At 41.5% G+C, this 27,544-nt stretch overlaps 1 long non-coding RNA gene across 1 annotated transcript in view; it reads right to left on the reverse strand.

Moving 5' to 3' along the window:
- LOC140848142 (uncharacterized) overlaps nucleotides 1-24,727 on the reverse strand; it is a 152,238-nt gene extending 127,511 nt beyond the window's left edge. Inside the window, exon 1 of the long non-coding RNA XR_012128687.1 lies at nucleotides 24,283-24,727. This is a non-coding gene — a long non-coding RNA (uncharacterized lncRNA). The remainder of the gene's footprint in view (nucleotides 1-24,282) is intronic.
- Between the last annotated feature and the right edge of the window lie 2,817 nt (nucleotides 24,728-27,544).

Here is a 27,544-nt window from a genome sequence, read left to right on the forward strand (position 1 = left end):
ACCCCAAATAGCCAAAGCACTCCTGAGAAGGAAGAATTAAGTGGGCAGGATTACACTCCTGACTTCAAGCTCTACTACAAAACCACAATAATCAAGACAATTTGGTACTGGCACAAGAACAGACCCATAGACAAGTGGAACAGACTGGAGAGCCCAGATATAAACCCAAGCATATATGGGCAATTAATACATGATAAAGGAGCCATGGATATACAATGGGGAAATTACAGCCTCTTCAACAGCTGGTGTTGGCAAAACTGGACAGCTACATGTAAGAGAATGAAACTGGATTATTGTCTAACTCCATACACAAAAGTAAACTCAAAATGGATCAAAGACCTGAATGTAAGTCATGAAACCATAAAACTCTCAGAGAAAATCATAAGCAAAAATCTCTTGAATATAAACATGTGCAACTTTTTCCTGAATGCATCTCCTCGGGCAAAGGAAACAAAAGCAAAAATGAACAATGGGGCTACATAAAGCTAAAAAGCTTCTGTACAGCGAAGGCTTCTGTCCAGCAGAACAAAAAAGCATCCTGCAGTATGAGAGAATATATTTGTAAACAGCATATCTGACAAGTAACAGCCAAAATATATAAAGAACTCACATGCCTCAACATTCAAAAAGCAAATAACCCAATTAAAAAATGGGTATAGGATATGAACAGACAATTCTCCAAAGAAGAAATTCAGATGGCCAACAGGCACATGAAAAGATGCTCCATATCACTAATTATCATTTAATTTAATGCAAATTAAAACCACAATGAGATATCACCTCACACCAGTTAGGATGGCCAAAAAGACAAGAAACAGCAAACGCTGGCGAGGATGCAGACAAAGGGGAACCCTCCTACACTGCTGGTGGGAATGTAAACTAGTTCAACCATTGTGGAAAGCAATATGGAGGTTCCTCAAGAAACAAAAAAATAGAAATACCATTTGACCCAAAAATTCCACTCCTAGGAATCTACCTTAAGAAAACAAGTTCTCAGATTCAAAAAGACATATGCACCCCTATGTTTATCACAGAACTATTTACAACAGCCAAGATATAGAAGCAACCTAAGTGTCCATCTGTAGATAAATGGAGAAAGAAGGTGTGGTACATATACACAATGGAATACTATTCAGCCATAAGAAAGAAACAAATCCTACCATTTGCAACAACATGGATGGGGCTAGAGGGTATTATGCTCATTGAAATAAGTCAGGCAGAGCAAGACAAATATCAAATGATTTCCCTCATTTGTGGAGTATAACAATGAAGCAAACTGAAGGAACAAAATAGCAGTGGGCTCACAGACTCCAAGAAGGGACTAGCGGTTACCAAAGGGGAGGGGTGTGGGAGGGTAGGGAGGAGGGAGGGAGAAGGGGATTGAGGGGTATTATGATTAGTACACATGGTGTGGGGGGTCACGGGAAGACAGTGTAGCTCAGAGAAGACAAGTATGACTCTGTGGCATCTCACTACACTGATGGACAGTGACTGCAATGGGGTATGGGGGGAGGATTCAATAATATGAGTGAATATAGCAACCACATTGTTTTTCTTGTGAAACCTTTATAAGAGTGTATATCAATGATACCTTTAAAAAAAAACAAATAAATAAATAAATAAAAACTGAAACACTTAAATGCCAAATGCACTGGTTGTGATTAAAGATGACACTTTGCAAAATAAAATATCAGTGAACCTGAAAACATACCAATAAAAATATCTGAAAACATAATGGCTGAAATATTTCCAAATTTGATGAAAACTAGATGTGTATAGTTCCAAGAAATTCAATGAATCACACCACAAAAAATATATATATAAATAAAAGTAAATTCAAGGCCCATCATAATCAAACTGTACAAAAGCACTGAAAAGGAGAGAATCTTAAATTCAGTCAAGTAAAAAGACTCATTACAGACAGAAGAACAAAGATAAGGAAAGGATGGCACCAGCTTTCTTGTTGGAAACAATGCAAGCAGTACAGTTGGACATGGGACACCTTTAAAGCACAGAAAGAAAAACCACTGAAAATATATCTGAAAAAAGAAAGTAAAATAACAACGTTTTCAGATAAATAAAAGCAGAAATAATTTATTACAGGCAAACTGGCACTATAAGAAATATTAAAGAAAGTGTTTCAGGCAGAAGAAAAACAATATCAGGTGGAAATATAAATCTATACGAAGAATGAAGAGTACCTGAAAACATGGGTAACAGTATAAGATTTTCTCTTTGTATTTAAATCTCTTAGAGAAAAGTAGTATTTAAACAAAAATAATGTGTGAGGTTCTCATAACATATGGAAAAATAAAATATATGACAATAATAGCACAAAACTCAGGAGTGGAGTAATGGATGTATGTTACTGCAAAGTTCTACTGCATTTGAATGGAAGAATATCACTTGAAGATGACTACGATAAGTTAAGATAAATGCTGTAAACTCTAAAATATGTAACAAAATAATAGTTACAAATAAGATGGCTTTTATTCCAAGATAAAACAGAATCATAAAAAATAATCTACAAGAAAGCAGAAAAAGAAGAGAAGTGGAACAAAGATGTGACAAATAAGTAACAAATAGCAAGATGATCATTTAGACCTAGCCATCTCAACAATCACATTACGTGTAAATGCAAAGTGTCAATAGAATAGATAGAAATTCAGGAACAGAATACAGAATATTTGAACAGCACTGTCACCCAATTTGACCCAACTGACATTTACATTTATAAAACACTTAGCTCAAAACAGGTGGAGATATTGTCCTGGGCTGAACTGTGCCCCTGAAAAAGTTATGTTCTTAATTCTTGTACCCATGGACGTGATTTTATTTGTGAAAAGGTTCTTTGCAGATGTAATTACTTAAGAAGAGATCATTCTGGATGAGTGTTGACTCTAAACCCAGTGACTAGCGTCCTTACAGTAAGGTCATGTGAAAACACAGAGCGACACGGCACGAGAACACTGTATTCACAAGCCAAGGCACACCAAGGATAACTGGCAACCACCAGAAGTTAGGAGAACAGCATGGCATATATGATCAATTAATATACGATAAAGGAGCCATGGACATACAATGGGGAAATGACAGCCTCTTCAACAGGTGGTGCTGGCAAAACTGGACAGCTACATTCAAGAGAATGAAACTGGGTTATTGTCTAACCCCATACACAAAAGTAAATTTGAAATAGATCAAAGACCTGAATGTGAGTCATGTAATGTAACCATAAACCTCTTAGAAAAAAACATACGCAACAATCTCTTGGACATAAACATGGGCAACTTCTTCATGAACATATCTCCCTGGGCAAGGGAAACAAAAGCATAAATGAACAAGTGGGACTATATCAAGCTGAAAAGCTTCTGTACAGCAAAGGACACCATCAATAGAACAAAAAGGCATCCTACAGTATGGGAGAATATATTCATAAATGACAGATCTGATAAAGGGTTGACATCCAAAATATATAAAGAACTCACACACCTCAACAAACAAAAAGCAAATAATCTAATTTAAAAATGGGCACAGGATCTGAACAGACACTTCTCCAAAGAAGAAATTCAGATGACCAACAGGCACATGAAAAGATGCTCCACATTGTTAATCATCAGAGAAATGCAAATTAAAACCACAATGAGATATCACCTCACACCAGTAAAGATTGCCATCATCCAAAGACAAACAACAAATGTTGGCGAGGTTGTGGAGAAAGGGGAACAAACAGAATTTCTATTTTGAGTTTTTTGAGGAACCCTCCTACACTGCTGGTGGGAATGTAAATTAGTTTCAACCATTGTGGAAAGCAGTATGGAGGTTCCTCAAAAAACTCAAAATAGAAATTCCATTTGACCCAGGAATTCCACTCCTGGGAATTTACCCTAAGAATGCAGCAGCCCAGCTTGAAAAAGACATATGTACCCCTATGTTTATCACAGCACTATTTACAATAGCCAAGAATTGGAAGCAACCTAAGTGTCCATCAGTAGATGAATGGATAAAGAAGATGTGGTACATATACACAATGGAATATTATCCAGCCATAAGAAGAAATCAAATCCTACCATTTGCAACAACATGGATGGAGCTACACGGTATTATGCTCAGTGAAATAATCCAGGCAGAGAAAGACAAGTGCCAAATGATTTCACTCATATGTGGAGTATAAGAACAAAAGAAAACTGAAGGAACAAAACAGCAGCAGACTCACAGAACCCAAGAATGGACTAACAGTTACCAAAGGGAAAGGGACTGGGGAGGATGGGTGGGAAGGGAGGGAGAAGGGGGAAGAAAGGGGCATTACTATTAGCAGACATAATGTAGAGGGGCATGGGGAGGGCTGTACAACACAGAGAAGACAAGTAATGATTCTACAGCATCTTACTACGCTGATGGACAGTGACTGCAATGGGGTATGTGGGGGGGACTTGGTGATGGGGGGAGTCTAGTAAACATAATGTTCCTCATGTAATTATAGATTAATGATAAACACACACACAAAAAAAAGAACATGGTGACCACAAGAAAGTTCAATGCTCTACTTCCCAGATATGTGTGAATGAGTTCACAGGGAGGAAGGACCCATCTCCCGTGATCTGAATACCATTTTATTAATGCCACCTAAAATTCTGTCCCCTCATTTCACCTGTCACCTCTGATTGATTTTATTACCAATAAACTGCATTCAGATAAGGTTAAAAAAATCATACTCTTTATATTTGTATCATTCACTGTGCATCAATTATGCTTCAATACAGTTGTTAAACAACAATAACAAAAAAATTTCAGGAAAAAAATGGGCTGGGAGATATGAGCAGAGATGAAACTACAACACATGGTGTGTGAACAAGAAGAGAAAAATCAGGTTAAACAGGTATTTAGAAAAGAGTATAGTTTTGCCTGTTTTCTAAGTTTCCTGATTTGGAATGAATTAAAAGTTTTGAAAATGATTTTAAAACAACTTGAGATATTTCAACCATTCAAAGGGCGACTATCAGGAGAGCAGAGCTGTTGCCAGGTAGAAGGGGAGAACTGTCAGGGAGAGACATTATGGCAAAACTAGGAATAGGATTTCCTGATGACCATATATGATCCCCTGGATCCAGCCACACCTGAATGCAGAGAGTACCCCTAGACTTCCACATATTATGTGACCCAACATAAACTCCTGTTTCACTTAAGTCAGGTTTAGTTGGACAGTAGGTACCACACTGTCTATGCACAAAATTTCTCAGCTCCCACATGGATAATTCAGTTCAAGATTCTGGCAAGACTTAGATCACACAAGAGAGTAGACAGTAAATCCACTTTCTAAGGATCAAGTTTCAGATTTTTTGCTCCTACATTGTCTACTCCCTGCATGTCTGACTTCAAGCACTGGAATTGTCTTGACTGTCAGGTTATTTGGACTTTGTCACTGTTCAATTTACAGCTATGTCAATGTAGAATTGGAATGAGTAAGTGTAATAAATTGATCCTATTTTCTGTGATGCCAGAGCTTAGCTAGATTCAATCATCCTCCAGGTGATGGACCTACAGCTGGGGCCAGGACGGAGGGAGCACAGGACAGGAGAGAGTAGGGACGGGGGGTGAGAGTTAAAGAAGGCAGGTGCAAGAACGTAAGGAGAGGCCCTCTGATGCTGGGGAATGTGCACTGGACCAGAGGCACACAGACCAGGGTCTGCTTACAGTCCTAACCTCGCTCTACCTTGGGCAAGTCTCTTCCCCTCTTGATGCTCTATTGCCCCCTCAATAAAATGGGAACAATAATGTCTGCCAGAAACACTTTCCCAAGGTGACTGGCAAAGCAAATGAAGTAACAGATGAGCAAGAAGCCCTAAAAATTATACAGATAATTGTTAATGCATCTGCCACTTCAATGAGGGGGAACTCTGGGGCACGGCCAGACATCTCAGAATTTAGGTTCCCTCCCCGGACCCTTGCGTAAGTTGCCAATCATGCAGCTAGGGCCTGTCCTGTACACTAGGCAGGTGTGACTGAATGGGAAACGCAGGAGAGATGTGTGCAACTGAGTGCACATCTGAGGCTGGCTCCACTCCATTCCAATTCCATGATCTTGAACAGGTGAGCTGCAGACTCCCCTATGGGCAACGATGAGGTAGTTGGGGGGAGATGGGAAGGGAAGGAAACAGACCGGTAGTGAGGGCTTGGTAAGGTCAAACCTGCCAGGCACTTTACAAATGTTACCTGATTTACTCCCCAAATGACTATGTACGGCCAGGACATCTTCCTTATTAATGCAGGGAAAAAAATGGGCTCAGGTGGGAAAGTCACAGACCTACAATCAAAGCTGGTGAATGGAAAAACACACAGGATTTCAGTCCTGGTTGAGTGACTCGAGACTGTATCACTGTATCACTGCTTCTGCTGGGAATAATAACATTAAATAATGGGAGGAGGAATGATGTCGAGTACTAGCTCTGTGCTCGGGGCCACAAAACAGTATCTCCTTTAATCCATTTTGACATCCTTATGGGATAAATCCTCATTTCCAAATGAGGAAACTGAGGCCCTAAAAGTCGAAGCCACTTGCTTGAGGCCCCAGAGCTGGTAAGTGGCCAAGGCAGGCTTTGAACCTGGGCAGTGTGACAAAAGTCTGTAACCTGTTAACTGCTGTGCAACACTGCCTCCTAGCTAAGAGCACTTCGGGAAATGCAAAGCGCGGTCCCCAGTTCACAGAGCCATGTTCCTGGGCTGAGCTTGACAGGGTGGCTGTTCCAAGAGCCCTCACACCTGCCCTAGAGCACCTCCCTAACCCTTTCTCACTCACTCAGCCATCACACTGCTGTATGCTCTGTGCTGTTACCTGGGCCAGGAGGAGACATCCATTCACCCAGAGCTTCTGCACCACAGGTCTACTGGGTATCAGGACCTCTCCTCTCTGCCTCCAGGGGTTTCAGATGTGTTGACGTCCACCAGTGCCACCATCTGATGGAAACTCCCTAGGGCACCCTGGGGTTCGCACCACCTCCACTCAGCCTATCTGCTAACTTCTCTCCTAATTTCCTTTCCCCCTCCCTCTCTTATTCCCCTCCACAAATATTTATTGAACATCAGCGAGTCTCTGGAAGATAAAACTAAGCTAAGGCATTCTAGAGCTGCCCCCTCCCTACAATTTTTCAAGAAGTGTTTGAGACCCTACAGGCCATTGGGTGTCTCTCTCCAGCCCCCTGCACTTCCAGGTGTCCAGCAGTCAGGCTGCACCAGGTGAGCCAGACCCCTGGTCCCACCCCCACATACGAAGCACTCAGACACCAATTCTCAGCTGATATCTGATATCTACTGTTGCATTTCACCATCCTCCCAATGCTGTAAGATAGAAATGATTATCTCCCAGATATACAAACAAGAGAGCTAAAAGGTCACATAAAATATTAACGTCACTCAGCAAACAGTGGCTCTAACACCCAAAGCTAAATCTGGACTCTCTCCCACTGTCCCATCCCAGGTTCCATATTGGCTCTTTGGCAGGGGTGGTGTGGCCGACAGGAGACTTGTCCCTGGTGAGCAGGAGACCCAGGAACTAGCCCAGAGCAGCTGCTCCCTCACAGGGAACCTGACCAAGGTGCTCTGTTTCCCAGGGCTCTGAGTCACTCCCCATCTTCAGGCTAGATGATATCAATAGCAATACTATTAGCAGCCTCTTCTCCCTAAGTCCTTCTGCAGTACTGGGCACTCTGCCAGGCGGACTGGACTGGTTGGGAACATGGGCTCTGGATTCAAATCCTGGCTCCATCACTTCATCCTTAACTTACCTTGGGCAAGTTACTTAAATGTTCTGTTTCCTTATCTGTAAAATTAAGATAATAAGGCTACATACTTCAGAGTTTACCTGAGGATCTAGTTAGTATAGACAAAAGTATTTAGAGCTGTACTTGGATCTAGATTTTGGCATTGCTGTGTTTACAACCCTTGCCTTAATTATTTCTGTTTAATACTCTGAGCAAACCTCTCAAGTACAGTGGAGGATCTTCATTTTAAGAAATGGAAACTGAGGTTAGCAAAGTTAATTAACTTGCCCAAAGCCACAGAGTCAGCTAAGTGTGAGACTGGGTGTGAGCCCGTCTGCCAGACTCCAGCGTGCAGGTTCTCGCCCCCCTGTTGTACACTGTGCACTGCACCACGGATCCTTGACCTCGGCACTGGGCCGCATGGGGTCAGGCAGTTCCTTGTCGTGCGACGCCCTGTGAACTAGCAGGATGCTTACCAGCACCCCTGGCCTCTACGTCCTGGACACCACAGCAGCCCACTCCACTTACAGCTAGGAACAATGCTTCCAGACACTGAGAAATGTCCCCTAGGAGAGGGACAGGGGCAAAACTGCCCCAGTTGGGAAGCAAGATGCTCTGTGAGGTCAATTTCCCTCTAACATTCTAAATTTCTACTTCTCTTAGAACTCTGACTGGTTGACATCCTCCAGGAAAGCAGAGAAGTTGGTGATGCTCTTCATCAAAGGAAGTAGACAAAACCTGGTAGAAACCTCCTTCCCAGACTTGCCTACCTCGTCCTTATAGGGTGGCAGGTAGTTCAACTGGCACCTCTGTGTTAATTAAAAGTACACCTCAACAAGGTACTGCACGGCATCTTTTTCACTTTTTAACATCTTTGTAGTTGGCATGTATCTTATAAGCCTATTGACTGACAGCACCTTGTCTTTCTTAGATGTGTGTAAAATAGTAGTGCATCTTACAATCAATGGCATCCTAAATGCGAGGATGTGTAATTTGCAAAGCCCCCCACATACTCTCACTCCTGGAGAACAGACATTAGAAAAAGTTACCTCTGCTGAGCAGAGGTGGTCCCAAAGGTCATGGCTTGGCAAGTGGACAGGGCACTGGCATGATGCCCCTTCCTCCAGGCAGACACAGGGCACAGGGCTTGGGGGAGAGTACACAGGCTACATTTCAGCCCAGGACATTTAGGTGATGTCCAACCTCACAACAATATATGGTAATCCTGCTGCCGCCATGAGTCACGGACCAACTCTGCCTGACCCCAGAATCTAAGAATTAAAATATTATCAGAGACCACTGGATATCAACACATCTTCTCAGGCCAGAAACAACTTCTAGTTACAATGTCCTGAAATGGTTTTCAGCTTTTTTTTCCAAACCCCAGCAAAGCAGGTTGTTTTACAGACTGAGAATAGCAGTGAATTACCTGCAACTCAAAAGCCAATGAATAAACAGCTACAATATGATATTCTTTTAAAAAAAGGGGGAAGTGCTCCCTCAACAGGAAACAAATGCCACAAAATATCTATCAATGTTCTTCCCTGAAGAAGAATGAGTTAGTATAAAACTGGCAAGGACAACAGCCATTCATCTTTCTGTCTTCATAAAATACAGCCTTTCTCAAATTGATGTGATTACTTATGAAGCCAAAGTTTCTCCATTTCTTCTTCTTTGAGAGCTGTGTGTGCCTTAATACGCTTTAAACGTGTAATAAAAATATAATGAAAAACATACATTTATTCAATGTGGCTGCTACAACATATGCTATAAAGCCCAAACCCTATAAAGTTGAATTTTATGGCATTTCTTAAACTTGTTCCTTCTTATAGCTGCTCTACAATATTGGTCAGAATTTAGTGCTTCTCTCTCCCCCGCCACTCCGGCTCCCAAGAGAATTACAGAGCTTGAGCTTTCAGTTCCCATTTGGCATCCTTTTCCTTCCAGCCCCCTCCCAATCTCACCCTAACTTCCTTCAGCTACCCAAGCCTCTCCCCACAAAGTCACCGCAAAGACGTTCGTGTTAGATGTAGCTTGTCAGAAAACCCACACCACAAGCACGGGTCTAGACTTCCCTAGTCAAAACCACCTTTTATACTAAAATGTCAAGCAGTGCAGTTAGACCACGGGTTAAGTAAACTATAACCTGTAGGATGATTCTGGGCATCCTGTTTTTACAAATGAAGTTTTACTGGAATACAGCCTTGCTCGTTGGTTTAGGTATTATCTATAGCTGTTTTCAGGCTACAAATGCAGAGTTGAGTAGTTGCAACAGAGACTATATAGACCAAAAGGGCTAAAAATTTACTATCTGGCTCTTTATTGGAAAAAATCTGCCAACCCCTGGGTTAGAGCAAGGTCTCCAGAGCAGAACACTGGGGTTCACATCCGGGTTCTGTGCCTTACAGCTCTGAGCTCTTGGATGAGCTAATTACCCTACCTGCCCTTAAATTTCCTTGAGTAAAATGGGAATAAAAATTAATAATAACCTACATCATGGAGTTATGAAAATGCACAATACTGAGAACAGTGCCCAGCATAATAACTCAAGAGTTGAGTGATGTTACTATGCCCACCTGTATCCTCTGCTTGGAAACATTACTCCCCAAATAATGGAAGAGGTGGTCTACCATTCCTTGTCTTCCCTTCCTAACCTTTCTGTCTTCTCAATCCACTGCTGGTCCTGCACCTTTGCTGCTCCGATGAGACCTCTCAAATTGCATCCAAGACCCTCCACATGACCAAATCCTACCACTTCTGAAATCTTTAATCCATTCCACTTTTTAGTAGCTTCTGACGCCATGAACCACACTCCTCTAGGTCATGGACTTCCTCCCTGGGAATATCCACTCAAGGGCATAGTTTGACTGCTACAGTTGTTCAAGGTTTTCATGCTTTAGAGAAAACCAGTTTTCTCTGAGCTCAGCCCTCCACTGAGCCACATTCAGACAGCACGCTGTCACAGGGGCCATTCTACCCACAGAGAGCGAGCCCTGCAGGTTCCATCTTCACCCTAACATCTGCCTAATGACAGGAACATCTTTAATTACCCCCCTCAGAGGACTTAAATTTTCTTCCTTGAGAACAACGGCCATAGTTTGGGTTCCTTAAAAAGTTGTCCCTGAGGTAAGTTTGAAATGTAAGTAGTTTATTTGGGAAGTAACCCCAGGAAGCGCTGGAGGAGGAAGAGGAAGTAAAAAAGGGGGAAGAAAACCAACAGAAGTTGTAATCAGGCAACTTACAAGGACGCACAAAAGGGGCTTCATTCTCATAAGGGATCTTTGAGATGTCACTCAGAACACAGACCTCCAAGTCATCCCACAGGGGCAAGGAAGAGCCCTCTAGAGGATCTCCTCACCTCTAGTGATAGGTGGAGGAATGCTCCCTAAGGTGTTAATTATCTGGCACTCCCAGCCTGCCAGGCATGCAGGGATGGCAAAGGAAGTCAGACCAGAGTGTACCGAAATGGTAAAGAGGCAGAAGGGGACAGGGGCACCTACATCTTGAAAAACAACACTGTGTGAAATAAATTACTCCCAGTGGAAGGCAGGGGTGGGATTGGGATTAGGGGAGACAGCAATTTTATGTAGAAATTGAAATATGCTTATTAAATAAAGCTGCCATGTGGCTGTTAGAAAACAGTCGCCTTAACCAAAGGCAACTGAACATGTTTGATTTTGGAACACAGAGTATTTATTCTTGTGATAGAATTGCTCTGGGATGTTTAAAATAAGAGCAGCTCTCTACCTTCAAGGTATTATTAATGTTACTAGGTTGTCAGTCAAGCTGTTTTCATTTCATTTGTCCTAGAAGAAAATGTCCCTCTTCCTCTGCACATAAGATGTATTATTTCTCCTTACTAATATTACAGAGAAAATTGTCCTTGTAATGACATACCAAGTTTTTTACAGTTTTATTTTCCTTTCTATAAACACAACTGACACTTTTAAGTTAGTCTGGTCTATGTGTCACAATGCAGTTAAGTGCCTGGTGACAAACACAAAGATATTTTTAACATTTAAGCAGCCATTTCAAATTCACTCATTTCACAGCCATTTGGTCAGGCATTCATTCACTCAACAACTTATTTTTGTATATTCACTGTGTCATTTGTGAACGGCAGGAGGACATGTTAAAAATTAGTAAGCCATCATCTCTGCCATTAGGGAGTTTAAAGTATAATTGTGTTGCAGAGATCGTTTGTTATTTTGCATCTGCCTAGTGACCCTCTCTCCATCTTGGTGATGGCACCCTGATCTCAGAACATGCAGTCTCCACCCCAATTCTAATACTAGATCATGTGACACAGGCAGGTCCATCAGTTCACTGAATACTCTGGGACACAACAACTGGTTCAGAGGAGACCATGTGATCAAGTTTGTCCTATCAGAGGGAATTCCAGGATGACTTATGTGGGACCTTCCAGAAAGTCCTTTCTCCTTTTAATGTTGAATTTGAACAAAAAGTAATTTAGGCTGGAGCTCCTGCAGCCATTCAGCTCCCACAGGAGAAGCTATCTGAGGAAGCAGCTAAACAGAGGAAGTGGAGCTGAAGAATGAATGCAAATGGACTCTCAAGTGACACTGTCTGTAGCCTGCATCAGCCATTCACCTCTCTGGGCATTTTGGTGATAGGACCCAGTAATGTCCCTTTAATGGGCGGGCCACTTCACAATAGATGTTCTGGTAAAAGAAAGATGTTTAACCAACCCAAGGTAAAATAAGATGGTAGTTTCTGATGAGGAATTTCAGACGTCCATCAATTCTATGAGACAACAATATAATGTGACCACTGAGAAATTTAAATGTGTCCTTAGGATGTAATGAGAGAAATACAAAGTATAGAACCACAGAAATGTGGTTATTGATCTTGATCTTGGCTGGTTGGACCCCATTTGGAATATTCACAAATTCTGGGTATATCACCTCTTAATGGAAGATATTCAGAGGAGGGAGAACAGGATGAGGTAGTTTCTGAAAACTACATCATAAGAATGACCGAAATACTCGACATGTTTGTCTAGGAGAAGCTATAATTTTATAGTTATTTGTATAAGTTGTCTGAATGACTGGGGCATTTTAAGGACCACCAAATCAATAATGCCCCCCTTATGGAAGGTGTTTCAAGCCAGCCTTTGGCTTTTGACTTTGACTGAGGGACTGAATATCTGACAACATACTTTGCTAGTCTGTGAATGTAAGCCAAAAGGAGAATTCATCAATGCTGCTTGAAAGTTCATTGTGTTGCAGGCAGAACTGGAGTACTGGACGTTGTCTATTCATCCAGCACTGCCGGGTCTCATTTATCTCCAAAGGGCACTGTGCAGAAGCAGTTCTCATGTCGGCCCAGGCAGATTCCTTAACAAACTGAAAGTTAAAGGAGTAGATACTCTGATGTAACACAGCTGCCCAATCAAGGCAGGATCAGCTCTTCCATCTTATGTAACTAAGTAGCGTATTTCAGCATTAGGGGATTTATTGGCCAAACATTTTGGAGTGCCAAAGGACCATAGGGCTGTGATGGTAAACTCCTGTTATGTAAACAGTTCATGAGGATACGATTTATGCCCTTAAAGAAATTACCAGCTAGGGTTAGTGACACTGCACGCATGACAGAACACAACGGCATTGAGGAAACATCAGTGTCTCAATTCCTCTTTCTTTTGCTCTAGACAGACACTGCTGATGATCCTGACAATCTTGGTCACTGAACCTAGATACCACCTCAGAATTGCTCTCAACACAACAGTCCAGGCAGCATTATTAATCAGCTAGGTACAGTTCCTGAGATGCAATCTACTTGCCACACCTGAGTTGGAGTGTCCAGGGAGAAAAGACTGACTCCTACAGCGGAGATTGCTGAGACTGTAAGAGTAGCAAGAATGTCTCCACATAGAGATTTGAGTAACATTCTCACCATATGGAAGAAACAGCATGAGCGAAGACTGACACGGGAAATAGAGAGTAGTGTGATGCCACGCTAGCAACTGGAAATTATCTGGAGAGTAAAAAGTACCATCAGAAATACTGTATCAGAGAAGTGTTATGTTTTAGAAATATAATTAGCTGGACTTCAGGGAGAATAAGAGGAGAAGGAGTAATTGTTAACATATTGGAGCTGGTATCTTTCCTCTCTCCCTGTTAGGTAAAGAAGATATTAATTTCTACACCTTTCCATTTCTACACCTTGCAAAAAGGGGACTACGATTATCATGGATCTTCCTTCCAATCTTTGGGAAAAAAAGGTTCAAAAAGCCACATACATGCTGATTCCTGTGAAGAAAAGATGGAGAGTTAATGAGGCACTACACTGTTCCTGCCCCCAGCACTGCTCTCTGTGGACAGCGTGTGGTGGGGACAGAGTAAATGTCCATCTAAAATGAGGAAGAAAACTCTTCCTGGGTATAAGAGTTATCAGTCCCAAAATGTTGCTGGACTCAGGAATTAGGAAATGACAGAGGACTAGGATGCCCTCTGTGTCCGACCCAGCGGGGCAAGTTGAAATCAGAATCCTTGTGTGGAATGTGCTTCCCTGAATGTAGGATGTGGCAACTAGTCTTGACCAAACATGTCATGGGCTTCCTTGTATTTTCCCAGACTTCTTTGAACTCAAGGTTCAGGCCATGTGACTAGCCCTTATCAGTGAATTAGAAATAGAAGTGGCATAAAACCGTATATCCTAATGCAGTTAAGAGCCAGTATGCCTTTCCAGCTCTCTCTTCCTTCCTGGTCATCTACAAATCATACAGTCTAGATATCACAGTGAGCAAGACGGAAGAGGCTGCCAGAGTGAGAAGTCCCCCTTCGATGTGTTACAGCACTAAGATACCGGGGTTTATTTGTTACCGCTGCAGAGCCTAGCATTATTTCAACAAATATCTACCACAACTCTGGCCATGAACTACTGGATCATTGGCTCATTTTGGTTATGATAGTGATATTGAATACATTTTTTTAAAAGGTCCTCATACGCATTTTTATACTGCCTTACTTTCTAATTTATTGCCTCTAAAACATGTAAGAACTCATACACTATTTTACTGTCATACGTACATATCAAATATCTGTATACATATTTTTATGTATGCATATATATGTACAAATATGAATATATACATTTCATATACATTTATATTTTTTTAGATCATACTTTTAATACAAATACAGGCCAGAAAATACAAAGAAAAAAATTTAGCATCCACATCTATCCAAACCAACCAGTTTGTTTTTTCTTACGCACACTGTATTAGATGCCAATATGTTTAAGCATGTCTTTCAGAGCAACAAAATACTCACAAAAGCAATAACAAGAGATATAATTGAAGAGACATCTATGTCTGAATAGGAAACTGGCATAAAGTTCAGTATCCTGTTTTCAGGACAGTCCATTTAATTTCAGTAACGCTTATAGGCTTATAGAGGTGACTTGGAAGACAGATCATTTTTCTTTCAGTAGCTTCAGGGGTAAATTTTAACTACCCTCTCTTTTTTTCTATTAAAAAAGAATACAGAAAAAAATGAGAAAACTTAATTTTTTTCAACCCTGTAGCACAAATATTAGGGACACTCAGAGACACAAAGAAAAAAGGAGGAGAAAAAAATGAAAAAAGCTTTTGGCTATTATACTGTTACAATTCATCAATACTGTCCCATAAAATTGTTATAAGTCATCTCAAGGTGTGACAAAAAAAATCAAAAGTTTAAAATAAACTCTCTTTAGTTCATCTAATCAGTCTGCATGTGAAGCTGTAGCAAGTGTTATACCTCAATCCTGAAAGTAGAAGGTAGATTCACAGGAAAAAGATAAAAGAATAAAGCAATTATATAAATAAAATAATATGAAGTACTATATTTATTTTATTTTTTATTTTAGACAATACCATTATTCATTAAAACATCCTTAGGGTCTGTGGAAAGATGGAGAAGTCTCTATCAGTCTAAGGTCAAATATTACAGAAGCCACACTTATTTTTCAATTTCCTCCATCCATTCATCCTCCCTACCATCCATCCATCCCACCAACCATTCATTGACCCACCCATCCATCCCCCATCCAACCATCTATCCAATCATCCATCCATCATCACTTGCCCATCCCTCCATCTCTCCATCCATTCACCCATTCATTTCATTCACCAAATATTAAATTAGCCTATTAATGCAAAGTACTAAGCTCAAAGAACTTTGTAAACTACCATAACAATAACTTTAGAGCATGGCTGGTAGATATGTGACATAGGAGAGATACCAAAAAAACTATGGAATATTAAAAAGAGAGGTACAATCTCACAGTGGAAATGGAAAAAGCCTTTATGGAGAAGTTGAAGGCGGAAATAAAAACATAGTAGCTTGTTTAGTGCCTTATAGATAAGGCTAAATCGGAAAGCAGTAGTATTAACAAATAGCTATCCATCTCCACGCAAGGGTATTAGCTGCCACTGAAACATATAACAGTTAATTCTGCAAGCAACTCCTGGAAGTGTCACCATTTACTTAAAAAAAAAAAATCAGAATGCACATTGAGGTGGCAGGGTTGTTGTTTTTTTTTCTTTAACTTTGTTAAGCAGAAAGTTCCACAATGCCTTTGCAAGTGGGGCCTGCAATCAAAATGTCATCAGCTTGCCTCCTCCTGCTTTTCCAATCTCTCAGGAAAATTGCTGTTTAAAAAAAAGCACGGCAGAACATTTCAACATCATTTCTATGCCTCTGTCCAAAAGGTGGCATTTGGTTAATGTCAGCATTCAGGTATCATTCACACCAGATGCTGTGATTTTTTATTTTTAACTTAGGGTCTTACTTTTCCATGAACAGCTAAGGTTACCCACACACACACTGTACCTGACAAAATAAAAAGGAAAAAAGTCACAATCCCCTGCCCCTGAGTGTGAAAAGGGAACTGAGCGCTACCTCTAGAGCCCGGTCACAGGTTGGATGTGTGCAGAGCACCAAGTTATTGTTGAAGCAGCCCTGCTTTTGTCTCCTGGTTTCCACTGCTCTGTTCTCAACTCTGTGAAGACACAGAGCTGGGAATTCTCCCCACAAGAGCGGCAGGCTCGTCTCCTGTTTTCCCATCAGTTGCACCACTATTTAATCAAGGAAGCTAATCAACTGTGGAGTTCATAATGGATGTCAGTAACGTTTCCTGTGTTATGATTGATGAATCTAACTTTGGACTTAATGCCTTTCTTCAAAATTAGATGACAATAGAATTGAGATTAATACCATTTTTTTTAAAGCAGCATTATGGTACTAACAAAAATAATTCTCTCACAGCAACTGTGTCACACTGATGGCACTAGAGATGGTTTTAGGCAGAGCCTACACTATTTTCCTATATTTTAGTAACTGTATATTTTAATATGCATTCATGTAAATATTCTACTTATAAGAACTGGTACTGGTTTTTCATGGGAGGTAGTGACAAAATTTTTCCTTTCTGTAAATATTTAAATAAAAAGGAGTCCTCTGTGTGTGTGTGTGTGTGTCAGTGTGTGTGTGTGTGTGTGTGTGTGTGTGTGTGTGTGTGTGTGTGTGTGTGTGTGTGTGTGTGTGTGTGTGTAATAAAATCTCTACCTCTTCCTCTGGAAAAAAACAAAGCCACTAACTGAGTCACTTTTCTTCTATCTCTCTTTCTACCTCTCCAATCCATTCTGTCCTTTAAAATAAAAATTAATAAAATGCAGATGACACACAGATAACTCAGTGCGTCGACTCTGCCTTCTAAGGACACAGCACAGAACAAGTGACCAAGCCCTCTCCCCTGAAGCCTCTCTCCTGGCAATGATCTATTGGATCCTGAACCCAACAGAAAGTTGCTTCATTTACAATGTGTTCTTTGTTCCCTCCTATTTTACTTTATTTTTGATAAATCAACAATGCTTCTTAGGAATAATCTCAAAAGAACGTCTTGATAGATTGCAACCATTAGACTTTCTCTAGAGAAATGTTCTTGAAATGTTCATCAGGTTGGGGTAGGGGGGAGTGTGGAGGAATCCTCAGCAGTTATAATAGAAAAAACTAATAAGACTACGCTCATTTCAACTCAATGGGGAAAGAGTGTTTTTTTTAATTAAGCTCTTAATACAAGAAAATCACATTACTGCACTATAAAACTGAACAAAATGCAGAAGGATCTTCTGCATAAGTAACCATATTATCTTGATTTTTTAAAATCTTCATTCAGCCCCTAGAAACAGTTATGTCCTGAGAATACAGAAATCTCAACAATTATCCTTTTCTATAAATCCTTTTTCTGTTTGCTTTACTTAAATTTCTGAGTATGTACTACAACCGATTTAGGAAGGGGTCTTCATTGGAGTATAAATGTGACCTGGTTTTATGTTTTTCAGGAATTGCCACCCACTGTCCTCTGTAGCATTCCCATTGCTCCCTGGGTAGAAGTCTCCTTCGGGACATCTCAGTCTGATTGTGCAACTCGTGGGTCACCTTTGGTTATTCAAACCGTCTTAGGTTGAGCTGACTGGTGTTTGTTTCAAAGCATTGATTTCTTATTCAATTCCAAGCTAGCCTCTCTCAATTCCCTCCCCACTGCAAGCTAAAACAGCAATTTAAGATACTGGAGAGGAGGGAGGTGGGCAGGACCTGCACTTTATTCCACATTCCCACATGCTTCACGAATGGTGGTGAGATGGCAAAGGGGAAGCAGACATTTCCTTTTGTGACTACCCGATGGCCACCTTGAGACCCCTCCTTAACTGGCCATGACCACTGATCTATCTGTCCATGGACTTGAGGAGGGTAAGTGGAGGCTCTACCAGACCTTCCCCAAGGGACTTCACCCCATTTCCTAACATTCAAAGTCTCACCTCCTCAGAACATTTAAGGATGTTCACAATCCAATCCAATACCCTTGCTCCAACTTCACTCCAGCCGCTCCGCTCCAGGGCCCCAAGTGGCAGCTCTCTGAAGCCCTTGTTAGTCTGCCAAGAGTGTCACGCTCTGTGCCCTAGCTTGCCGATTTGCTTCCCCTTCCTCAGCTCTCTAAGTTCTTATTTATCTACAAGCCTTAAAAAGGATCAGTCTTCAAGGCAAGTCGGGGGTGGGAATCATGCCTGGTTCGAGATATTCTCTGGGATTCTCAGAGGACCCTCTAAGATTTTAAACCAGGAGAAAATGGAAAATATCCAAACTTTTCTTTTATAAGTCATCTAGACATAAAGGTGGTATCTTTCCTCTGCTTTCAGTACTTTACATAATGCTGTTATAACTCTTCCATAACTAAACGTCAATTTAAAATAACAGTAAGCCATAAAAAAAGCCATCAGAAAATCAATTAAAATTTCTTTCACAAGCCGCATCATTACTCCCACATAAAGGATGCTGCTTTCATAAAACAAATAAATTATTTAAATGATCCAACAACACAGGAACCCTGTTCTTGAGAAAATACACACACATGCATGTGCACGCACACACACACACACACACACAGCAGAATTCCACCAAGGCATGAAGGCAGCTTTTGCACATTGTCTCACAAACAGTCCCCTAAGAGAATAAGGCAAAGTGATGCTTCACATCAAAAAAATAATAATAATAATAATCAGATGATGTTAAAATACTATATTCTCTGTACCAAAGAATAAATTCACATCTATACATCAATGATTTTTTACAAGGAGAGGGAAGATATTTATAACATTACCTGGAATAGAATTTTCTATTGTGTTATTTATCTCCCCCCTTCTCCAAAATAAACTGTATGTATAGGAATAATCTACAGTTTAGGAAAAACATTTGCTAAACTGAGTAAAATACTTCTTTTCTGAAACCACCTTTGTTTAAAGTTTCATTATGTTATATTCAGGAGCCAAGAACCAAACTGAAAATTCGTTTGGGGTTTTTGCTTCCTTACAAGGTTTGATGAAATTTCTGTAATAGATTCCAGGGCGAGAGCCAGGCTGGAGTCCTGTGAGAGTCAGAGTATGGCGGGGGTAATCGACGGCCTTCACCCCACTGGGCCTCCAGCAACGCGGGACTCCAGATCCCAAGCAGAGCAGATCTGAGCACGTAAAACTACACAAATCTCCACTCTCCGGACCCTCTGGTTTTCCCTGCAGTGCAACTGGGAAATGCAGTACAATTTCTTCCATCAAGGCCAAAAGCACCATAGATTTTTAAATTTAATCTAAAATTCAATTTTGTATTTGAAGCAAACAGAGTCTTTAGGGAAACATAATAGCTGGCTACATCTATATGAAAAAGGCAGGTGAAGTAAAATAAACACTGGCCATCACAAGCTTCCAGAGAACATTACAGATTTGTTTTCACGGCCACCCAAGGTGTGAACGTGGTCATGTGGGCCTTCACACAGACAAAGTCACATAGTCTGAGTTCAAAATTTGTTGTAAGACACCAACCCTAGAATTAGTGGAGTTCTCCCCACTCCAGAAAAAGGTTATATAATATCTTGAAACTGAGTTCTGTTCACAAATTGCACAAGCTGGTAGGTGGCTGTTGTAAGAAGACAAAATAACATGCCTAAATCTCTCCTCTGATGGTAATTTGCATGGCATGGAGGCAGCACAGTGCAGTCAGTACTGAGAGTCTGAGAGTCACTGGTGCAGAATGAAGTCCCAGCTCTTACAATAACTAAATTCATTAGTTAGTGGGGAGAAATCACAGCTTGTCCGGACTCAATTCCCCAACTGCAAAGTGAAGTTAGATGAGAGTTGGGGGGGTTTCAAGCCTTTTAATATAGTTAAAAAATCTTTACTCGAGTGAAATATGAGCCAGGACCCCTTTATATACATGGATAAAAGATTCCGCCACTCCAGTGGAAGAGAAGACAAGGGGCAGAGACCTATCCACCACAGGACAGCCTGGAGATCTAAGAGCCATGGCTTGAACTAGGCCGGACTATGGCAGATGAATTTTCAAAACCTGCCTGGCCCTAACATTTGAAATCAGAGCTCTGCAAACTACACCTTCCAGGGCTAAATCCAGCCCTCTGCCTGCTTTGATTAAAATAAAAGTTCTATTGGAACACAGCAATGCCATTCATTGAAGTATTGTCTAATGTTTTCATGCTATAAGGACAGAGCTAAACAGTCGTGACAAAGACTATAATATTTATTTTCTATCCCTTGTCAGAAAAAGTTTGACAATCCCTCCTCTAAATACTTATAACCTGGTACCTGGTACATAGTCAGCCGTCAGTCAAGACTAGCATCCTTCCTATCACCCCATTCTATAATTAAAGAAAATGGGGTGCCAACATACTGGTTGGAACACTTCCTTTGTAAGAACTCAATCTAAAAATAGTGCATGAGCAAAGAGAATAGAACAGGGTAGAATGAGTTTCAAATATTGTGAATCAGTCACCATTCTGACCATGAAATTGATAAATAAAGTAACGGTGGCACTTCCTGTCTCACTAAGCAACATCCCAACCTAGGGATCTTCAGAAAAATAGGAATCTCAGAGGACTCCTGTCCCAACCTACTCAATGAATAAGGAAAGGGAAGGTCTACAAAGAGAAAAGCAGTTGCACTGGGTCATCTAGTCAATAAAATAAAAACAGTAATAATATTAATAATCAATCTGATCATTTGGAAGCAAGAACTGCAAAGATACACTAACAAGATACCAAGCCAAAATAAAATATTGATGATCCCAGCCAACCAGTAGATCAGAGCTCTTAATAAAACAAATAGTACTTATATTTCAACTTGGGCTTCATTAGAACGTGGGATATTCTAGTCCATCACTCAAACATGAAAAGCACTGGCTATGGCCACTGGTTAATTACTGGACTGTCACAACCCATTTCATGCCCACCCATCTTTTTTGTTAATGCTTTTATTTTGTAATTACAGTCTCCTGACAAGTGCCTCTCCCATACCTGTCATTTTACAATGGCATCTACTGAAAGAAGGGGGAAAAAACCCTATGTATAAAGACTTCATATATCTTACCATCTCGTCCCACATGTAGTTTTAAAACAGTGGGGGAGGGATGTCGAACTACCATTCTGATGCCATATAACGTTACCAAGAGCCCCAAGAAAATACATAATTTCTTTATAAATATATATATATATATACATTCACGCACATATATATATATCTTCTTTTAAATGTGTATGCAAAATTAATAACCCTATCTTAGATGTATTTCAATGAATCCTACGATGAGCTCTCTATTTGGGCTGATTACTACTTATTTCTGAGCTCCTGTAATTATTGGGATGTCTGATTTAATGAATACCATGACTGGTGTTCACACCCCTCATGGCAGGTGTGCAGCAGGCTTGCTGAGAATAAGGAAGGTGTGACTTCACAGCCTCTTTACAAATAACATTAAAATCAGGAAATTTTTTTTTTTTGCCACTCTGTCTTGGTCATATTTCATAAAGCAAAATGGCATTTTACTCCTCCTCTGGGTCCACACAGCCTTCCAGTCACCCAGCCATACCTGAGGGCACCCTCACTCTGTCATCAATTCTTCTCTGATCATAGTGTCAGCTGCTTACCTCTCTCTAGGGCCACCCTACTAGACTGTACACCTCTTGAGGGCCAAGAGAAAGCCATAATTATCAGAGTCTCCTATCCCTAACATAAAATGTAGTATCTTTCAAGGTCTGTTCAGTAAATGTTCGTTGTTAACTGACACATGGCATTACTGGGGTGACAAAGCCCATGGAAATTAAGGACAGTGCCACCAAACTGTGACATCCTATAGGGCACAAACTGTATTTCTAGCAGTCTATGTATCACAATGCCTATCATCAACAAGAGCTTACATGCAGTAGCTGCTAAATGAATGTTTGTGGAAATAAGGAAGGATTTTCAATGGGAGATTAAAGCCCATATGGTGGTATGAAAATACAATGACTTCCACCAAATATGCTGTGGATCTAAATCAGGAGTAAACAATTTTTTTTTCTGCAAAGGGTTAGAAGCTCTGTAAACCCTTAAATATTTTAAGCTATCATGTTTTACTATGTCTGTTGCAACTATTCAATTTGGCTGTTGTAGCATGAAAGCAGCCACAGACTATATGTAAATGAATGACTGTGACTGTGTTCCCATAAAACTTTATTAACAAAAGCAGGTGGTGGGCCAGATTTTCTTGCCAACCATAGTTTGTTGACTCCTGAAATAAATGAGAAAAGCAAAACAATAAAGCTTTTAGAAGATAATACAGTGAAGTAGCTTTAGGACCTGGGCGTATGGAAAGAGTGCTCAAATAAAACACAGAAAAGCAGTTACCATTCTGGAAAAAAACTTATAAGTAGACTAGACTATATTAGAATTAAGAACAATGGGATACTATGCAGCCATGAGACAAAAGGTAGTTACCACCACAACATAAATAAATCTCACAACATAATGTTGAACAAAAGAATTCACACACAAATGCACACACAGAAATATCATTAAGGGAGGAAAAAGGTAAGCTACAGGGTAGGAAAGAAATGTGTCACTTACATAACAAAGGCCATGTACCCATAAAAGTGTTCGGGAACCAATTCCACTGGGTGGGTTTTTTTTCCTGTATCAACAAGCAATTCTGGGACACCAACAGGATGTTCTACAATTCAACTCAATTCTGACACTATCTACCTAGAAATAGCATCAGATTCCACAGGTTAAGGGCTTAGTCCTACAAGACTGCACCTCCAACACCCCAAACTAAAGATGCCAGTCAGTTGCAAGCCCAGGGTATCACCTGTGCTTCTGACAGGCTATACAGGACAACTAATTTGCTAGAGCAACTCACAGAAGTCAGACAGATTTTACTTACAGGATCACTTGTTTTTTAGAAAAGGATGTAACTCAGGAGCAGCCAGATGGAAGGGAGGCATAGAGCGAGGTATGGGGAGATGGCACAGAGCTTCCATGCCCTTCCCAGTGTACCACTATCCCCAAATCTCCACATCCTCACCAACCCAAAGGCTCTCCAAACCCTGTACTTTGTGGGTTTTTGCACAGGCTTCATTACACAGTCATGGCTGATGAAATCATTAACCACTGGTAACTGATTCAACCTCCAGCCCTTCTCCCAACATGGGAGGTCAAGGGGTGGCACAGAAAGTTCCAGACCTCTCATCACATGGCTGGGTACCAGCAGCCAGCCCCCATCTTAGGTGTGGTCCGAAAGTCACCTCACTAACTCAAAAAAGGCACTTTTGTTGCATTTAGGGATATTTTGTTCACTGAACAAATTCCAATTTTTAGGACTCTGTGCCAGAAACAGGGACAAAGACCAAATATATACTACTTATTTTAAAGCACACCACAACCCATTATACACACACACACACACACACACACACACACACATACCCCTACATACTGATAAAGGAAAGACAAGCAGAATAGAAAAATGGAAAAGGACAAGAATAAGCATTTCATAACAAGTATGTCCAGATGGCCAACAAACATGCAAAAATAACATCGACTTCATTAGTGGTCCAGGAAATAGAAGTAAAAATCAACAGGAGGCACCACGCAGGGCCAATATTAGAAAGGCTACAGCCCATCCCAGAAAACTCCTGAACTCACCTCCTCCCACAGACACGCAGAACCTGCAGCTACGAATGAGCAACTCCCTCCAAAAAGCAGCTGCAAACCAGCTGCCCAGCTCCTCGCACCCCGGGGCGGGGGCGGGGAGCCCACACCCCAGCGGGTAGGAGAGGCCGGGGCACAACCTCACCAGAAACGCCGGCCCCGGGGCAGCCACCACAGGGGGAGGACACTCAAAACACGGAGCTTCTCCCCAGGGGCTCAGGGTTTGACCTCCGCACTGGGCACCTGAAAGACGAGCTTCCAACCGTGTAGCTGGGAAAACCGATGGGGCGGGTGTCCGGGCCTCGACGGGCCCCCTCAGGACCACGGAGCAGCCGCTGCGGGGCGCCCAGGCTCAGTGCGCACGGGCTCATTTGCCGACCTTCCATCATCGGCGTGCAGGGTAGGGGCCTGCTGGCATACAGCCAGTGCCAGTTTCTTGCTCTCCCTCCGTTCCAAACCACTCGGTACCCTCTATTGCGTCACATTACACTCCATTCCACCACATTCCACTCCATTCCACCACGTTCTATTGCGTTCCATTCCGTCACAGAAGGCTTCATTCCCTCTACCTTGCTAAAGCCAGCAGTCGTCTTCCCCTCTGCCCCGGGGGGGATTTTTCTCTTGGAAGGCACCATCTTTACCCTCCTAATGGCCCCACCTTCACGCTCTCCCTCTGCCACATTCCACGGCACCAGTATCCCCTGGAGATTTTTTTTTTTTGAGAGGGCATCTCTCATATTTATTGATCAAATGGTTGTTAACAACAATAAAATTCTGTATAGGGGAGTCAATGCTCAATGCACAATCATTAATCCATCTCAAGCCTAATTCTCATCAGTCTCCAATCTTCTGAAGCATAATGAACAAGTTCTTACATGGTGAACAAATTCTTACATAGTGAGTAAGTTCTTACATGGTGAACAGTACAAGGGCAGTCATCACAGAAACTTTCAGTTTTGATCATGCATTATGAACTAAACAATCAGGTCAAATATGAATATTCGTTTGATTTTTATACTTGATCTATATGTGGATCCCACATCTCTCCCTTTATTATTATTATTATTTTTATTTTTAATAAAATGCTGAAGTGGTAGGTAGATGCAAGATAAAGGTAGAAAACATAGTTTAGTGTTGTAAGAGAGCAATTGTAGATGATCAGGTGTGTGCCTGTAGACTATGTGTTAATCCAAGCTAGACAAGGGCATTAAAACATCCACGGATGCAGAAGATTTCTCCCCCTGGAGATTATTTTTACACACATCTAGTTCCCAGGTTTTATCGGCTGTTGACCACCTGGCAAACGCCTGGGTCCCATGGGAAACCGTAACAATCAGAGAGATGCTTCTGGCAGGAGAGACGGTTCTTGGCAGTCCCAGGGGACACCTCCAGATGGCCTGGCTCTGGAGGCCAGTGGGGCTTATACCTGCAGTGCACAGCACTGTACAAATTTGCATTCTTTAAAAGCTGCCTGAGAATCTGGCACCCAGTCAGCCTGGATGTGGGCGCTGATGGAAGTCCTCCCGTTTGGGACACTGCCCTTGGCACAAGCCTCCACTACTGGGGCCACTAAAAGGTTCAAACTTGGATAGTGACAAAGGTTCAAGAGGCAGCCAAGAGCTGGGGCAGGTTGAATAAGTTTCCCCTCTTACACGGGGCCACTCCTTCCCGAATGGGAGAGGCGGCTGGGTTACCTACTGCTTAGAAACCAGTGCAGAGAGTCAAGCAGAATGAAGAAACAAAGGAACATGTTCCAAACAAAAGAACAAGATGAGACCTCAGAAAAAAGCATTAATGAAAAAGGCTAGTAATACCAAGTGCTGGTGAAGATTCAGCCGCCAGAACTGTTGTGCCGCTTTGAGCACAATGTGTCACATTGTGTTTTGGAAAACAATGTGTCACAATCTATCCATGTTGAACATACACAACTAGGTGATTCCTAAGAGCAAAGGATGACTAGGGACAACAAAAAAACAGAGCCTTAAGAATGTGCAGAGCACCATTATTTGCTAGAAACAGCTGGAAACAATCCATGGGTCCCATCAACAGTGGAATGAGTAAACATTCACACAATGCAATAGTCTACAGCAATAATATAAACCACAGCTACACACACAACATGGACTGATCCACAAACCAATATTGAGAAGGAAAAAAAAGCCAGGTGCATATGAACACATGCAATATTATCCTATATATAAAGTTCCAAAACTGGCAAAACATAGCCAGTGATTGCCACAGAAATCAGCCCCATGGTCACCTTCGTGAGGCAGAGAACTAGTCACTGAGATGGGCATCCTAGGGGCTCTGAGTTCTGTCCATTGGTTTCTTGACCTTTAATTACATAGGGATGTGCTTAACAATAATATATAAAGCTGTATATTTATGTGTTCATGCTTTTCTGTATTTTTTAAAAGGCTTTAAATTATTTGAGGCCTGCCATTCTGTGAAATTAAGGCTCCTTTTTCTTTTCAGTGGTACTACTGCATCTTAATGGATATGTCATATTCCTTATAGCAAAAGTAGTATTACATGATTTCTGAGTTTAGGTCATAAAAGGTACTGCAGCTTCTGCCTGGTTCCCTTGACAGGCTGGTTCTGGGGGGTTGGGGAGACTCCCTCTGGGAACACAACCGCCAAGCTGTGAGAAGTTCAAGCCACATGGCAGGGGCATCTGCATGCTCCTGCTGAGAGCCCAGCTTTGGAGTCCTCCCAGCCAGGCACCACACCTGTGAGTGAAGAAGCCCTCTGAAGATCCTGTCCCCAGCCAGCTGAGGTCCCGAACATCCTGGAGCAGAGACAAGCCACCCACCGAGCCCCCTTGAAGGCCTGACCCACAGAAGCCATGAGCACAATGAACTGGCTATTGTTTTATGCCAAGTTTGCAGTGTCTCTGCTACAACCACCACTACTGTAACCACCACCTTAATGCTGTTATTTCTAATTTTTGCAGAAATTCAATGAAAACAGATATTTCATGAGTATTTGGGGTGTGGGGGGGGGCAAGGTTTAGAGCAATAATGAGAATTGCCCAACATTGTATGGTGCAGCCTTGATTTAAACCCCAATCTGTCTGTCCCCAAAGTGAGTGATACTGTCTATATGTCATACTGCCTTTTTTTCAGGAAGGAATCTGTCAGCACAACAAAACACATCAGAAGTGCCTGCAACCAAGATAAGTTTCCTCTGGGTAGACACTGGATGCTGAGCCTGATCACCAGAGTTCCGTAAGACTAAGAGGGTTTAACATGGGCTC

Source organism: Manis javanica, chromosome 3 (genome assembly GCF_040802235.1).
Source record: "Manis javanica isolate MJ-LG chromosome 3, MJ_LKY, whole genome shotgun sequence".
NCBI lineage: Eukaryota > Metazoa > Chordata > Mammalia > Pholidota > Manidae > Manis > Manis javanica.